The sequence below is a fragment of the Myotis yumanensis genome, unplaced genomic scaffold (assembly GCF_028538775.1).
Source record: "Myotis yumanensis isolate MYYU_CA2020_CCGP unplaced genomic scaffold, mMyoYum1.0.hap1 SCAF_8, whole genome shotgun sequence".
Lineage (NCBI taxonomy): Eukaryota > Metazoa > Chordata > Mammalia > Chiroptera > Vespertilionidae > Myotis > Myotis yumanensis.
Window position 1 is genome coordinate 24,494,105 of NW_027223759.1, and position 17,683 is coordinate 24,511,787.

Here is a 17,683-nt window from a genome sequence, read left to right on the forward strand (position 1 = left end):
TTTGTTTCTTCTTGAGAGCATCCTAAAACGTTTAGCTTTCATTCTTACTTATGTTTTACAATGCACAGAATGTGTGTATACAAAAATATAGACCAGTATGCAATTTATAAATAAATAAATAAGTGTTAGAGCTAGGTGTGCAAGCATTTACTACTAAGGGTTACAAGTTTTAAAAAATATATGAAAGGTGGATAACTCCACTCCAGTATTTTTTAAAATGTGGTCCATGGCCCTGGCTGGTTTGGCTCAGTGGACAGAGCGTCGGCCTGCGGACTGAAGGGTCCCAGGTTCGACTTTGGTCAAGGGCATGTACCTTGGTTGCGGGCACATCCTCAGTGGGGCGTGTGCAAGAGGCAGCTGATCGATGTTTCTCTCTCATCGATGTTTCTATCCCTCTATCCCTCTTCCTTCCTCTCTCTCTAAAATCAATAAAAATATTTTTTAAAAATGAAAAAATGTGGTCCATGAACTACCTGCCTCTGGGTCACCTAAGGTGCTCGTTAAAATGAGAATTCACCCAGAACGACCGATTCAGAATCTCTGGAGGTGCAGCCCAGGGTTTTGCCTTTTTAGCACGCTCTTCGGGTGATTCCTCTGCATGCTACAGTTTGCAAACCAGGGCCTCTGGCCAGGAAAATCATGGCTGACTCTGAGCCGTCATACACACTCCTTATTCCCAGAGACCTTGAACTGAGCATAAAGATCTATCCCCCTCGGTTGGCAATGATAACTCCATTAGCCTATTCTCAGACTTACTAGGAATAGTTGTGGGGGAAAGTAGCATATCACATAGTCCTTCCTGTAAAAGGAAAAAATTAGATTTATCAAAAATTTTAAAAAATTGTGAGGACTTTTTATCCCTAGAGCTCATGATAATTTATAAATGTTAACTTCTTTAACCATGCAAATCCCTATGAAATAGTCAGGAGGCCAGACTATGAAATTCTGAATATAAAGCAAAATATCTAAAGAATAATACAGTAAAGAAATATCCAAACTTAGATAGGCATTTAAAATAAATATTAATTTCTCTCCAAGTAAAATTACACAGGGGGAGGAAAGTATTTTTATATTAAAATTTCTGAGAACTTGTAACTACACGTCCGCCCTCCCGCATTTTAAAGATAAATAGAACTTGGCTTCAGTAATTCAGAACCAAGCTTAGCAATTCCAGTACTTCCTGAGGCCCTCCCTGGCCTTATAACCACAAAGTCATATGCTTTTGGAGATCTTACCTTCCAATTTAAAGGGACATCTCAGCTTTCCTCGTCAAGTAAAACCTTTCTGCATTTTCTTAGTCCTGTTCTGTGTCATCTGCCTGTCAAGAGAGCAGTTGCTTGTTTGATTGTTAATTGCCCTTGTTTTTTATTATAGAATGCATTCGAATTTTGGTAAGTAACATGTTCTTCTTTGTAATTAGATATAGTAGTTAAAACGTCTTTCAATTCACCATGGCATTCTCCTTTAATCAGCACATCAGGCTTTCTGATGATGGAACCATATCTGTATTTTTACCACAGCAGACCTGCTCAAAGAAAATTGTGCTGCCAATACACTTCATAATTGGAATGAAATTCAAAGGTAGGAGTGCTTTTATTTTGCAGGCCTGAAATGTGTAAGCCAAATGAAAGTAAATGTGGATACTTCAATCATTTGTATCAAGATTCAAAGGTTTTCTATGGGCCTCAGGACATCTATAGCTGAAGTTACCTAGTGACCCTGTATGAAGTACCTATTAGAAGACACATGGGTTGGAGGGCAGATGGGCAGGCTGGAAACTCAGACAGCATTTCTATGGTGCAATCTTGAGGTGCAATTTCTTCTTTGGGAAACCTCAGTTTTGTTCTCAAGGCTTTCAGGTGGTTGGAAGAAGTCCACCCAAAGTATCAAGGGTGAACTTCTTTACTTAAAATCAACTGATTGCAGATGTTAGCTACATCTAGGAAATACCTTCACATCTCATGCCAACATTTTGATTGTTTGATTAATTCACAGGACTGTAGCCTATCCCATCTGACCCAGAAAACACAGCATCATGGAGTACAAGAATGATTTAAACACTTTCATGTTAAATTTCCTTCCAGGGAAGCTTACTAGCTCCATTTTGCAAATAAGAAAAGTGAGGATTACAGGGGTTGTGATTTATCCAAAATCAGTGAGGAAATAAGCTGGTCAACCAGGCCTCTCTGGTTCAAGTTCACGATCCGCGGAGCACACCCATCCTGTGTGACTCCCTCTCCTCTGTCTATTGAAAAATGATATAGACATGAGGCGCTGTCATCCCAGCTTCCTGAGTTTATCAACCAGTGACCAAGCCTCACTTCCCTCCCTTACCCTCAAACCAACGCATTCATGAATGAGGGATCAATTCCAGTGGCAAAAAAAAAAAAATTTAAATGGAACCATTGGGTACAGGCAATAAATGAAAAAGATTCTGGAGTCACACTCCTGAAGTTCAAATCTCAGTTTTGCCATTTACCACCTGCATGCTCTCAAGCAAGTAACAATCTTTCAAAGATTAAAAAAAGTATAATGTTAAGTGCCCAGGTGCTGAAGGACAGGCTGCCTGGATTAGAATCCCAGCTCTGCCTCATACCAGACAGCTCTTTACCTCTTCATGCCTCCGTTTGTGCATCTGGAAAATGACGACAATGGTGCCAACTGCATTAGAGTTGAGGTTAAATGAGACAACCCTTGTAAAGCACTTATAGCCGAGTCTTGCACAGAGCAAGTACCTAGTTATCATTAGCTATTACTCTAAATTCTACTTCCCGTCTGTAAGTGAAGAGAAAAACAGGACATCAAGGGGTATCGTGGGAACTACATACAATAAGCATGGAATGCTTAGCCTAGTCATGGCTCCTGGTAGATGTCCAGCAAATATTACCTGTCCAACTGTCCACTCAGATGCCAGCTCCTAAGGGTAAGACCTGTCACTCCTCCTCACCCCTGCATTTCCACCACCTGATCTGTGGCAGACAATTTAAAATTTTAAGAAATGTGCAATAGTATATAGCCAAAGGCCGTGCCTAGCAGAATGGCATCCTGAAATTGATTCACTTGTTGGAAAAGAAAGGAGCTAGAATCTATCACTATGAGCATACACAGAGAGCATCATACTTCTTAAATTTTAAAAACAAATCGTGGATATAAACCACAACTTATGCTTTATAAATATGCATTCTTAAATATATTTCTCTACTGCTGTGAATCTTCCTCAAGCAACAGAATTAAACCCAGACTCAATACCCAGAGAATGGAGCTTAGCATAAAATCTCTTAGCATATGGCTGGTGGGTCAAATCCATACTGCCTCTGTCTATATATGGGCCACCAGCTAAGCATGGCTTTTACAGATGAACATTTACACTGGATTTGAAATTAAGTGAAACATTACCCCCCCAAAAAATCATTTTTTCTCTTTAGTAGGGCTGCATTACAAAAATTATATGAATTATTGTTTTTATTTTATTTTAATCTCATCAATAAAATTTGTGGGAAATGTTCTCTCTCTAGTTATATACGTAATTACATATCTTCAATTTTGCCTCTTAGTGTACAAAACTTAAAATGTTTATTCTCTGGCCCTGGCTGGTGTGGCTCAGTTGGTTGAAGCATCATTCATACACTAAAAGGTGGTGGGTATGATACCCAGTCATAGCACATACCCCGATTTTGGGTTTGAGCCCCATGAGGGAAGCAACTGATTGATGTATCTCCTCTCTCTCTCAAATCAATTATCTGTAATAATAAAAGCATAATATGCTAATTAGACCAGACGTCCTTTAGGGATGAAGATGGGGCTGCAGCCGCGGGATCCAGGCAGGCGCTGCTGCGAAGGCCTACCCTTACACGAATTTTGTGCATCGGGCCTATAGAATATATAATAGTTATTCTCTGACCTTTCACAGAGAAAAGTTTGCCATTTCCTATCTTAGAGAATCTAACTTGTGACTTTCCTTCCCAGGCTTCTGTGAACTACAAGCTCTTCGCTGAAGAGCACATCCACTTTGAGAAGGAGTATATTCATGTCTGCTGAGAACACTTCTTAAACCACAGGAGAAAACAAGTTCTCTGCCTTGGCAGCTTTAAAGCACAATTCCAGTCCCACACGCTTAGCCGTAAAATAGATTTATAAAGCCATGTGACCAGTAACATTGTATAGTGTTTTCTGATCGTGGGAAAAAGGGTCATTTCCTTGCCTCAATGGACCCATTCTTTGGGAAGACATTATCTCATATCACATGATTAAAAGTTAACTTCTACATTCTGGAAGCTACCATCTTCTCATTTATTTCATTTGTTTGTTTAAAATGTCACCTTTTTCCAAGAGCCCTCAGTTTCATGCTGGATTAAGACAGTTTGGGCTGTTGACATTTCTTAAATGATGACAGCTTGTAATTTCAACTAGCTTCAAGCACTAAAAGTCTATTAAACATGAGCTGATCCTTCATTGGGGAAACAGCTCTTACCCAATAGCCAGAAAGTTAAAACTCTGGGGCCTTAAAGTCTGAAAAGAAATGAAATTATAGAAACAACTAGAGGCCCGGTGCACAAAAATTTGTGCACTCAGGGGGGAAGGGGGGGATCCCTCAGCCCGGCCTGTGCCCTCTCGCAGTCTGGGACCCCTCGGGAGATAACAACTTGCTGGCTTAGGCCTGCTCCCGGGTGGCAGAGGGCAGGCCCAATCCCTAGGTGCAGCCCCTGGTCGGGCTCAGAGCAGGGCTGATTGGGGAGTTGGGGCGCTGCCCCCTGTCATGCACAGAGCAGGGCGGATTGGGAGGTTGCGATGCCACCCTCAGTCACGATCAGGGTAGGGCCGATTGGGGGGTTGGGGCACCGCCCCCTGTCACACTCAAGGCAGGGTCGATGGGGAGGTTGCGGCGCCACCCCCTGTCACGCACAGAGCAGGGCCCATCAGGGGGGTTGGGGCTCCGTACCCTGTCACGCACAGAGCAGGGCCGATCAGGGGGTTGAGGAGCTCCCCCCTGTCACTCACAGAGTAGGGCCGATAGGGGAGTTAGGGCACAGCCCCCTGTCACACACAGAGCAGGGCCGATCAGGGGGTTTGGGCACCGCCACTGTCACACTCAGGGCAGGGCCGATGGGGAGGTTATGGCTCTACCCTGTCACACACAGAGCAGGGCCTGTGGGCGGGGGGCGCTGCATCCTGTCACAGAGCAGGGCCAATCAGGGGGTTGGGACGCCGCACCCTGTCACACACAGAGTCGCAGGGCAATCAGGGGGTTTGGGCGCTGCCCCCTGTCACGCTGATCCGGTGCCAGGAGGCCTCGAGGCTCCACTGATCCCGGTGCTGGGAGGCATATTACCCTTTTACTATATAGGATAGAGGCCTGGGGGCAGGCTGGTTTGCCCTGAAGGGTGTCCTGGATCAGGGTGGGGGTCCCCACTGGGGTGCCTGGCCAGCCTGGATGAGGAGATGATGGCTGTTTGCAGCTGGTCACACACCCTTCAGGGTGGGGGTCCCCACTGGGGTGCCTGGCCAGTCTGGGTGAGGGGCTGAGGGCTGCTTTCAGGCTGGTGGTTGTTGACTGAAGCTCCCAACTGCTCCTTTTTTTTTTCTCTCTTTTTTTAATTTTATTCTGGGCCAGCTTAGCTCTGGCTCTAGCTCTGAGGCTTCTGCTGGTTTGTTTGCGTTCTATAATCGAAACAATGTATAACTCCAGCTCTGAGATCCCGGGATTTTGTTTAGCTTCTATATTTGTTCAAAGTTTCTTAGAGTTGCAGCTCAGAGGCCGGCAGCGCAGGCGGGGAACGTTGGAGTCCTCCTTCACTGCAGCAAGCAAGCCTCGTGTTCGCTTCCAGCTGCCTGGCTGCCGGCCGCCATCTTGGCTGACAGTTAATTTGCATATACTCACTGATTAGCCAATGAAAAGGGTAGCGGTCGTATGCTAATTACCATGTTTCTCTTTTATTAGTGTAGATGCCCTTTATGGAGAGCCCAACAATGGTCTCTCAACCAATTCAAAAATCAGGATCTGTGTCAAATGGCAAAAAAATAAAACACAAACACCAAAATGAGCTAGAAATAATGTTCAGTAATATTCAGTGAAGAGGTGGTTGTGTATATATATATATTAACAAAATATCCTAAAATGTGAGAATATGACATAAACGGGAATGCGGAAGTACAAAAAAAGAACGTCAGTTACTGGTGGGCCTTGTTGTATTAGGTCTTCAGAACTCGGACAAGAGAATGAGGCTGCAGGCCAATTGCAACACCTCCTGCTGTCAGATCTGCAGATAATCAGGCATCATCACAAACACTGCTTTCCCAAAATAGATACTCTTCACTTATAGAAACCAGAGGTCAGTGACCTCCTGGATTTGGCCTCTTTATGTATCGCCCATTTCTAAAATTACCATCACTTCTGCCTGCAGGGTCCACACTGGGGAAGGGAACAAAGAGGTTTTGACAATTCTGAAAAAGTAGAAAACCAAAGAAGTGATGCCTTGCCTGTTTTTCTCTTTTCACCCATTTGGATAGGGAACATGGGATTCCATACATAGCAAGTTACAGATAATTAATTAATACATCCAAATATTAAAATAATTTGGGGGGCTTTCGATGTCACAAACAGCCATACAGCATCCCTTTAAAGGGGCAAATATCCATAATTTCTCACCACAGAAATTTTAAATGCACATTTGAACTAAGTAATGTAAACCGTCAAAAGACCTTAGATGGTACTTTTTATTGACTTGAAGCTCTCATAAAAAGGTCCATATAGCTCCAACACTTCTATAACAAGTTTTACTACAGAAAGAAAAAAAAAATCAAAGAGAAACCACAGAACCACAAATCTTAAAGATTAAATTGACCTTGAGACATTAATTACTCCATCACTCAGCTGCTCCCGTTGCCTCCACATTTACCCCACACCACAACCCAAGGAATAGCTCTCATTTTAAGCCTCAAAATACGAGATACCACAAATTCCCAAAACAAGCAATTGCCTCTTAGAGAACATTTGCCTTAGAAGTGACCCATACATATGAATGGCTACTTCCTGCCACATTTGATTCCCCAGTCACAAGTACCATGGCTATACCTTCTTAGGGAACCAGTGGCCCCTTCATCCTTCCTGGAAAGACCCTCAACACACCATCCATCCCAGTCATAAATGGACCAGTTCTCATAGGAGCATCTACCTAGTAGAAGTCACAGGAGCCCTCTGACCCCCAGACCCATCTCCAGTAGCCAAGTCTCTGTCATGCTCCTTTTTTATGCTGACCACCTACCTATACCACAACTTTGTCTAACTAGACCAAAAGTGGAATGGAAAAAGCAAAAAAATAAAAATAAAAGGCATGTCGTTATAATCATGCAGATATACAAATGCACAACACATACACATTGTAAATATACATATGTACATAGATGCATAGATGCACCTATATACCTGTATGTGTGTGTGCACATGAACTTTATAGATACAGGTAAATGTATGTGTAGGGAAGGAAAACACTTGACACAGGAAGCCAGATCTTGAGTGCAGGAAACACAGTTGGTACCCACCCAAACCCCTGCTACTGAACTGTTGCTCCCAATGCTAATAGTTCACGGCTGTACCCTTCACTGAGAATTATCCTGGCCTAGAAGAGATGTCCCGCCAAAGGTGCCAGGTTGTTAGAGCCCTACAAAAGAGGCCTGCCCCCCTTCCTCATGGTGTCATTCATGCTCCAGAGTCCCTGTGGGATCAGACTGAGGCTGGGCTTCAGCTAAAGCCACATTTTGCCTGGCTTCTGTCTCTCTGCCACTCTTCCTCCCTGACAGTGTTCACTGGACAGCACCGCCTCAGAAATCAGTGGATCAAGAATCCCTGTCTCAGAGCTCTCAGCATCTCAGCATCTCAGCATCTCCCAAGCCAGGGAGCAGCAGAGTAAAACACCAAATACAAGATCAGGAAAGGGTAGTTGTTCATACAAGCAAAGTCATCTGATACATTGGGAGTTTGTTTAAAAAAAAAATATTTCAACTGCAGAAGAATCTCACACTGAAAGGTATTCCTCCTTTTGTTCCCCAGAAGGGAGTAGACCTAGGGTAGAATTGTATAGGAAACACAAGTAGTAGATTGGGGGTGGGATGGTGTCTAAGCTGTGCATTTGTTTTGTGTTCTTTTTTGTACTGTATCTTATTTTAAAACTTAAAGCTTAAGAAAAGAAAAATCACAGGATAGAACTATGATTAGTCCAGTTAGGACAACTGTCCTTGTTGAAGTTTGGGAGAATTTTTTCTGTAATAACAATGATTTAATAAATTTATTGGGAACTCTCCTCCTAAATTAGTACTTGGTTATTAATCCATCATTCCCTATCTCAATTTTATCCATCTAATGTATTTCCTTTTCCCCTAAATGAGTTCATCACATTTGAAAAATGAATACTTATATCATGATATGCCAAAGATCCAACCCATTATAGCTTTTGCACTAAAAGGATGAATAACAATTTCATAATCTAAAATGATGCTTCTCATTAATATGGATGATTTCACATCTTAATTATGTATGGCTCAAATTCACACTAGGATTAAACAAAACTGAATTTTGGATCATGAACAGAACTGATTCACGGAAGAAAGATGAAGCAGAACTGTGTTTGGCAATTTTAGCCTGTGCACAACCTGCACAGTTATACAAGCAGCCATAGGTCCAAGACACAACGTTTCTTACCTGGACCATTTCAGTAGCTTCCTCCATTCCTGCCTCCCTAGGGTCTATTCTTCACACAACAGCCAGAGCGATCCTTTAAAATCAAAACACTTGGTGGTGTCCTCGGCTGTCCCAGAACTGTCTCTTGGCTTCGACAGTGTTTGGACAGAACAGACCCAGGGACCCCCTTCTTCCAGCCTCCGCCACTCTAGGGATCCCCTTCTTCCAGCTTCCACCACTCTCCTGCGTCCTATCCAGTCACCACTTTAGAACCACCTCTGGGCCCAGCCAACACACCAGGGTTTTTTTCTACCTTAACTCGTTATTGCCGAACAACCACGAGCTCACCAATTGTCAGAATTATTCCCCCGAGGTGGAGGCTGCCGTCAACCGCCTGGCCAGCCTGCCTCTGCGGGCCTCCCACACCCACCTCTCTCTGGGCTTCTATTTCCACCGCAACGAAGACGTGACTATCCGCTTCTCTGCGAGTTGGCGGAGAAGCGCCAGGGAGGGCGCTGAGCGTCTCTTAAAGATGCAAAACCAGCTGAAGCCTCCCCAGGCGAGTGGGCAAAACTCAGGACGCCAGGGAAGCCGCCTGGTCTTGGAGAGGAGCCTGGCCCAGGCCCTTTTGGAGCTGCAGGCCCTGGGTTCTGCCTGCGCTGACCCTCAGCTCCGTGACTTCTGGGAAAACTACTTCCGGGTGAGCAGGTGAAACCCATCAAGAAGATGGGCAACACCTGACTCACCTCCACAGGCAGCCGGCCCCCAGGCTGGGCTGGGCTGGGCTGGGCAAGTATCTCTTTGAAAGGCTCACCCTCAAGCATGACTAGGAGCCTGTGGAGCCCAGAGGCCTTTGAGGGGCCCCTCTGCATTCGCCTGGTGTCTCTGGCTTATACCTGAGCCTCTCCCAGAAACTACTAGCCATTCTTTTAACCACCCTGAAAGCCTCTCCCATGCATTGAACCAAATGAAACAATAAAGCTTTTTGCAGGGGAAAAAAAAAAAAATCAAAACCCTCCAGTGCCTTCTCTTTATGCTTAGAATAAAACCTAGTGATCTGACTGTGGCCAACAAGGCCCTGCATGACCTGGACCTGGCCCAGACTCTTGTCCCCCAATTTCTCCCCTCAGCCTCGTCAGCTGAATTTATCCTCCCACATCTCACGCTCTTTCCTTGGCATTGACCTCACACTTCCTGACCCCTCTGCCTAGAATCTTCTTACCCCAGATAGTCTCATTTCTAACTCTTACTCATCATTCAAGCCTGCTTGAATATCACTTGCCCAGACACACTGGGTCTAAAACGACACCCAACCCTATCCTCTTATCCTGCTTTACTCTTCTTAGCATTTACCACTTGACCTGGAACTTATTATTGTCTGTCTCTTCCACACAGCGGTTCTCAACCTGTGGGTCGCGACCCCTTTGGCTGTTGAATGACCCGTTCACAGGGGTCTCCCAAGACCATCCTGCATATCAGATATTTACATTACGATTCATAACAGTAGCAACATTACAGTTATGAAGTAGCAACGAAAATAATTTTATGGTTGGGTCACAGCATGAGGAACTGTATTTTAAGGGCCTGAAGGTTGAGAACCACTGCTCTAGAATGTGATCTCCATGAAGGTAAGCACTTTGGTTTTCACACCTTTAGATCCCTGGCTCCTAGAGTTGTATCTGTCACATAGTAGACACTCAATTAATGAATGTATATAGTGGCAAAAGCTGGCCACAACACAAGGATCGTGATGCTTTCACAGGCATTGCGAGCCATCCTTATTTATTAATAATGTTTGCAATTGTGATATTAGAACAAATACAAAGGGTCTTTAAAATAGTCTACAATGTCAAAGAAATCATTGACAAAAAGAGTCAGACAATCTGGTAATTGTAAATAAATATACACTAAACATACTGTGCCTTTGCCTTAATTAATATTAAAATATATACATTTTTTATATTCATGGAAATAACCTGTGGGAATAAATGACTATTAATGGCCACCAATGAAAATCAGAGAAACACTAGTGTTATAAGATTTATGAATGTTTTCAAGTCATGGAAAGGAAAAATGTCAGCTTTCAACTCCTGGCTTTCCAGTAAAAGGATATAAAACAGCATTGAAATTATGTCCTGCAGATGTTGTGCTAATAATTTTCCCATTGCATATGAACTCAATCAGGTGGGGGGGGGGGGATTGATATACTTCCATATTCAGAGGGATTAGCTCATAAGCAAGAAGAAAGCATGTTCTGCTGCACCACATACACTCCCGGAGTTAATTCCCAATGAAAGCAAAAGCCCATGGTCCTTCCAGCCAGATAACATCATAAGTGACAAATTCCTTGGAACTAGTTACCATTTGATTCTAATGTTTTTTCTTCTTTTTCTGCCCATAATTTAAAAGAACACAATCCAAATAATTCCATTACTCATGCTCCATGATAAATTAGTGGCATGTGAATAACCAACTTGTAAAGGGACAAAAAGTCATTATAAATTATGTTGCTTCTTGAAAGTCCTTTTGTAAGTAAATCAGCATTTTAGGAAGTGGCTTTTTTTTTTCTTTTGCTATAGGCATTATCTGAGTTTAGGCAATAATTTTGGCCTATCGGGCTGGAATTAACTGAATGAGGTATCTACAACCCTTGTGAGATAAGACTCTACAACTATTTAACACAGTGGCCTTGTTTCTAAGTATTAGTTCTCCGCCATGGACAGGTCACATTCTTATTTCACACTTACTCTCACTGAAATTGTAAAGATCTTTCTTTGAAATGGCTTTTTCAGAACAACTATAACCCGAAAAGACAGTTAATGCCAGGAAAGAGCAAAACAACATGACAAAGAAACGAAGAAATAGGCATTGTCATATGGTTTAGATTTGGGAATTTTTTCCTCTTCTGTAGCATTTTTACTCTGCTTCCCAGTTCTCTCTCCAGTAGTTGAAGAACAGCGAGAGATTCAAGAATCCAGTTCTCTTCATTCATACTGCAGCCTTTCTCAAGAAAAACACAAAAGGGGTAACTTCAAATTCAGATCAAACTGGCATCCTGTTCACTCCCTTCTGCACCCCCTCCTTCGTAAAGCAGCCACTTCCCTTCTTGCTGGATTCCAGCTACTTGACATGATTTGCCCTAAAACTCGAAGTATCTTGAGAAGAAAACTCATTTCTAAAACTGAAACTAAAATGTACTTGCAGACTGAATACAAATGTAAGTGTTCCTTGCAACGTTAGTCAAAACACGTTTTATTATTAGGGTAACATGCAAGCTTGACTACTCTTTTTTTATAGGAAAAATAAATTGAAGTTAAAAAGGACTCATGGATTTGGTGTCTATTATTTTTAAATAATAATCTGAATCGTTCTTCTCATTTCATGTATTTGCTTTTGAAAAAGTAAGAGAAAGAAAACACATAATCTCAAATCTTCAGAATCGACTCCAAATTTAATGTTATCATTGTAGTTCCCAAACAAACAAAACCATGTTCTAACTTCACTCCCCCAAATAAGGAAATGCTTTCATGGGTTTCTCAGAAAAATGAAATCCTGAACCGTCCTGGGCAGGTCAATGGCGTGGGGGAACTTCAGTGTAGTTTGTCCTGGATAAGGTCCCCTTGCTTGCTATTAGTGACCCAGGCTTCTGGGGACTCAGAGTTCCTATTGTGTTTTACCAGCACAGACATCGAAAGTAAATTGTTGTTTTACAAAGTCGTGAAATCCTATCTCAGCTACAAACATGCTCAAACACACACAAACCTTCCATCCCTGGACAAACGACAATCCCAGCTGTTTCTGCCTCGGATCCCAGTTCTCATGGCCAAGCACGCCCCCTTTGAAGTGGAGAGCACCTCTGCCGACCTGCATTTTGCAAACTTTGCACTGTTTCTCTAAGCCTGACCCCTGAACTGATTGTCTGATGACTAATTCACATGCTAAGCTCGCGGTATATCAGTATCACTGGCTTGCCTGCGTTTGTCATTAAGGGTTTGTAGTAAAAAGAAAGATGAAAGAGAAAGGTGTAATATTAGACCAGCAGCCAAACAGCTTATGAGTGTGTTTTGAAAATGTGAATTATAAGAGAAATAGGCAATTCATTTTAAATAAGTCTTTCAAGTTATATAGAAGGACTGTACGTTTTCCTTTTTTAACTTCCCTGACTTTTATTCCTTTCTTTCTAAACTATTGGCTACTGTTGAAAGTGTGCCTTATGCATGAACAATGGCATTGCATAAGAAAATAAAGCTTAATTCTTCAACAGTGCCTGAAACTTAGCTGTCCTTCTAACACCATCACTGTCACCAACATAGTCTAACAGAAATTAAAGAAAAGGGTGTATATGGATGCTTCTATTTGAAAAAGCTAAGTGGCTTGTTAAATCAATTACCAATTTTTCTGAGTTGTTAAGAGAACCTGTTGTCTTACACATATATACAGAATATAACAAATCTAATTTTTAAAACTTTTCATCACAAGAAATAATTTCATCAAGCATTATTTTGTCTACAAGAGTTACGTTCTATTAATACTGTGAAAGATAGTCTGTTGAGATATCTTGGCAAATGCTGCACCAAAATTCTTTAAAGAAATAGTGGCCTCTAAATGTGGATAATGGCTCTTTGAACAGACTCTAAAGACCCATTTCCATAGACTGGACCAGTTCTTTTAAAGAAATACATAAGGAGAAGTCAAATAAAAGGGGTGGGGCAAAATGAGAAGATTAAAAAGAGAGTAAAAGATTAAAAGAGGGAAAGAAATAAGGAAAATTCAAAAGGGGGAAAAAAAGATCAAAAAGAGGATTAACCATGTTACTTGTTGTTTTTCAGAAATTAAAAAAGTATGGAGGATAAGGAATTTGTTTCCTTTTGGCCCAAGAAAAATGCCAATTATGGTAGCTAAACTGCCCGGATCACATATCAGCATGCTTTGGAAATGTGAGAAATGGATGGGAAATATAAACATGGAGCAATAGCTTACAGTTATGTTATGAATTAAGCCAGAAAAATATCAAGATTTAGTCACTGAATAAGCTGCCAAGGTTAATTTTCCCTGATGAACTTGAGCAAGATCAGAATAGAAGCGATAGCACTGTAGCTGCATGTTTTCTGCAGCACCCCCATCTCCCCCCAGCTTTCTAGAGTCAAATTCTTCATTTTCTCATGGAAAACAACTCCAGGCTAAGAACATAGTCAACAATAATGAAGTCATGAAATTCCCTTTCATTTCTTGATTTTTATTTGATCAGTGCCCTAGGTTCTGAGTTTAGCTCTCTGATATAGTAAAACCAGGTAGCCAACACTGTCCTGCAGAGTCATCTAATAAATGTTATTACCTTTTGGCTTTTTTGTTGTTGTTGTTGTTATATCATTTTGATATTGGGAATTGATCATTTAAATTCACTTTAAAATATAGAAAGTGTTTCAGGTTGTATATATTTGATAAAATTGATCTTACACATCTTAAAAAGGAATAGACACTTTGTGTGTGTGTGTGTGTGTGTGTGTGCGCGCGCGCGCGCGCACACGCGCGCACACGCGCGCGCGCGCGCGCCAGATGTTATTCCTGGTGAATTTATAGCAATTTTTTCCATTTTTCTTGTCCACATATTTCCTTTTGGATTTGGCATTTTTTGTTGTGTGGATGCCTGTACTCCAGCTAACCTAAAACTAAACATATTTGAGTTTATTTTTTTAACTACAGATCTTTTTATTTGTTACATATTAATTGCTTAAAGTTGGAAAATTAAATAACTCAGAAGTTCTAAAACATAAAGCAGGGCAAGATCATGAAAGAGAAGCTAGAATGAAGGGAAATAATTTAAAATTATAATATAACAAGAGTGCCAGATGAATTCTAATAAAGATTTAAATAATAAAGTGATAAAATTATATAAAAATTTATTTATGGCATTTCAGTACTCTAATGATATATTCAATATATTCTCTCTCAAACACTCAGGATAGATATATAGATAGATAGATAGATAGATAGATAGATAGATAGATAGATAGATAGATAATAGATAGATATATAGGTAAGCAATGGCAATTTAATAGAACTTTGAATAGCATTTAGTAGCATCTCATTTTCCTCCTCCTCTTTTATAAACTATGTAAAACTTTTCCTAAATCCTAGGTGCTTTTAGTTTTTTTCGGGTTCATCTTAAAGGCAGGTAGCACAGAATACAATCCTGAAAAGTGCATGAATTTTATATTAATTGACCTTTTGTCAGTGGTCAAAAGGAGTGGACTGTCACTTCTGAGGCAGGTCATGAGAAACAAACAACTTAGGTCAGGAGCCACACTAGATACTTTACCTCCTGCCACCACCCTCTTACATGAACTTTGGGGTGGGTGCCATGCTGTAACTAAGGCAAGAAGGATGACAGGTAACAGAAGCCAGTGCAAAGTTGGTTGAAATTAGAGCAATCCCACTTCTGAAAATCCATCCTATGGAAACAAAAGTGCCAACATGGAAATATATGTAAAGTTTACCCCAGTATATTTACTAGCAGAAAATAATCTTACAATCCATCCATCCACCATAACGGGGTAGTTAATTTTGTCCATGTTTTAGTCAGGACATTGGAAGTAAAAATAAATCAATAGATAAAACCCCCAGATCACATGACCAAATGCTAGACCTGACCCTCTTCTGCCTTTTTCTCTATCTTTATAGCAGTTTATCACTCATATGGGATACAAAAAAATTAATAGGACAGAAAGGACCAGTTGTGACCACTCCTTTCAAGGTTATTTTTGCATGTGCTCAAGGATCTGGATGATAGTGTCATTTTATGCATTTATATCCAATCTTCTACTCATAGATGAAAATACAAAAAAGAACAAGAGAATAGCCATGGTGTCCATACATTTGAATGCTTACCAACTGCTACCTACTATTGTAATAAGATTCAATGTGAACAAGCCCTTAAATTCAAGTTCTTGAAATACTCACCCAACAAATATTTATTGAACAGTCATTAGGTTGAAAGGAAATTATCTTGTTTATTTCTCATGACAGCCCTGTGAGGGGTGAGCTAATATCTCTATGTGATAGCTAAGAAAACCAAGACTCATGAGGTTGAATGAGTTGCCTATTCAGCTAATCAGTGGGATTTGGGATTGTAAACCAGGTCTTTCTGAAGCCAAGCCATTCTGGATCTTGTTACACTACATCACAGCAGCTTCATCTAAAAACACAGTTAGCATTGTTGTCAAGAAAGAGACTGTAAGCACCCACTTCTCAGCCCAAAGGAGAGTGGTTAAGTGAATGATGGTACACATGACAGTAACCACTAATGCAGGAGAACTAGATGATATATATAGAAAGGTTTTCAATATACATTATGTAGACATAAAGCAATCCAACAACTAAGAAAAGACAGAATAGTGTTTATTGAATATTCTTATTTGACTACCAAAGAAGGGATATATATATATATATATATATATATATATATATCCATATACCCACCACATGTGTCTACGTATTTTGAGCACAATATACTAGAGCCCTTTTAATAGTAGCTGTTCCTGCAGAGAAGGACTGGGGGTCTATGGTAAGAAATTAAATTACCATGAAAGGCTTACCAAGTGTGCTATTAAACAATGTGGTCATCGTGAGTGCTATATAGACTTAGAGTAATTCCAGATCCCTTCCTTGGCACAGAGTGGGAATGCATTTCTTCCGACCGTTTTTGAGATTAGGTTGTGTGGCTTGCTTTAGTCAATAAAATGTGAACACATATAAAATGAGTCATGTCTGAGTGTTAAAAGCTAGTGCCCAATTTACCCTTCTGTCTCAACTGAAAGCATGTGCTGAGATAAAACCTCCATTAATCAGAGTCCCCAAGTGACCATGATGAGCAGAGTTCTCCTGCCAAACCTACATTGCACATGTAAAGAGAGCGAGAAATACACCTTCGTTGTCTTAAGCCACTAAGAGTTGAGATTGATCATTATGGCAGCATTGCCCAGCCTATCCTGACTGATACAGCATAGAAAAGAAATACCAAAGTACAAAGAAACATAAACCTAACAATTACATTCAAACTTGTTAGTATTTTTAAATGTTGAGGGGGGGGAATGTGTTTTAAAATAATAAGTTGGTTCATTCACTTCTTGAGTAAATATTTATTGAAGAACAAATATGTCCCAGGCAATTATAGGCACAAAAGAAATACCATTAAATATGACAGACAAGGTCCCCACTCTTGCAATTAACACAAATAAATGAGCAAGAAGAGATCAGGTAATGATGTGAGCTCTGATGAAAATAAAAGTCGTGTGACGTCATGGGAGGGACTGGGTGGCAAGTTTGGGAGGTCAGGGAGGCCTCTGGGAAGAAATCACTTTAACTGATGGCTGCAATTACAATGATAGTTCTAAAACCACAGAGAAGTTTCTTTAAACTTCTTCACAGTCTCCAAATATTCTTGAGTATGCCTGTATTTCATTTTTACATCAGAATAACACCATCAAATAAATAGATCACAGCGGATAAAGTGTGGAGTAATAGGGCAGGAAACCCAGGAGGTCCTGCTTTCACCGAGAGAGTGAGGGACCATATTCAGTTACACCTGCAGATGGAACCGATAGAATCCTAAGTGGAGACAGAAGCAAACGTTGGCACCTCTCTAAGTGGGGAGGCCACCAGTTGAAAATGTATCCCACGAAACATCAATCAAGATAGCAGTAAAAGGGGTGAAATGCGTACACACATAAAAACAATTGAAAACATATTTGCCTAATTATACAGACAAAGATATCTAGACCAGTGATGAAAGGAGATGAAAACCTAGGCAATGCGGAATCTGCTCTGATGGAACCCAACTCCAGCGCTGGTAACATGGCCTCAGGGACAAATGCCACCGATTACAACAACATTAAAGAGTTAATAAGGCTTGTGAAGTGTTTCCAAAAAAAGGAGGATCTGAAAGAAGGAAGCCACAATTCTGCTTTTATCAGCAGTTACTCTTTTATATTTTTTGTATCAAGCTAACTT

The 17,683-nt window shown here is 41.0% G+C and overlaps 1 pseudogene; it reads left to right on the plus strand.

The window, feature by feature from the left end:
• The first annotated feature begins 1,451 nt into the window (after positions 1-1,451).
• LOC139015453 (ferritin light chain pseudogene) lies at positions 1,452-9,504 on the plus strand (annotated as a pseudogene).
• Positions 9,505-17,683: the final 8,179 nt, after the last annotated feature.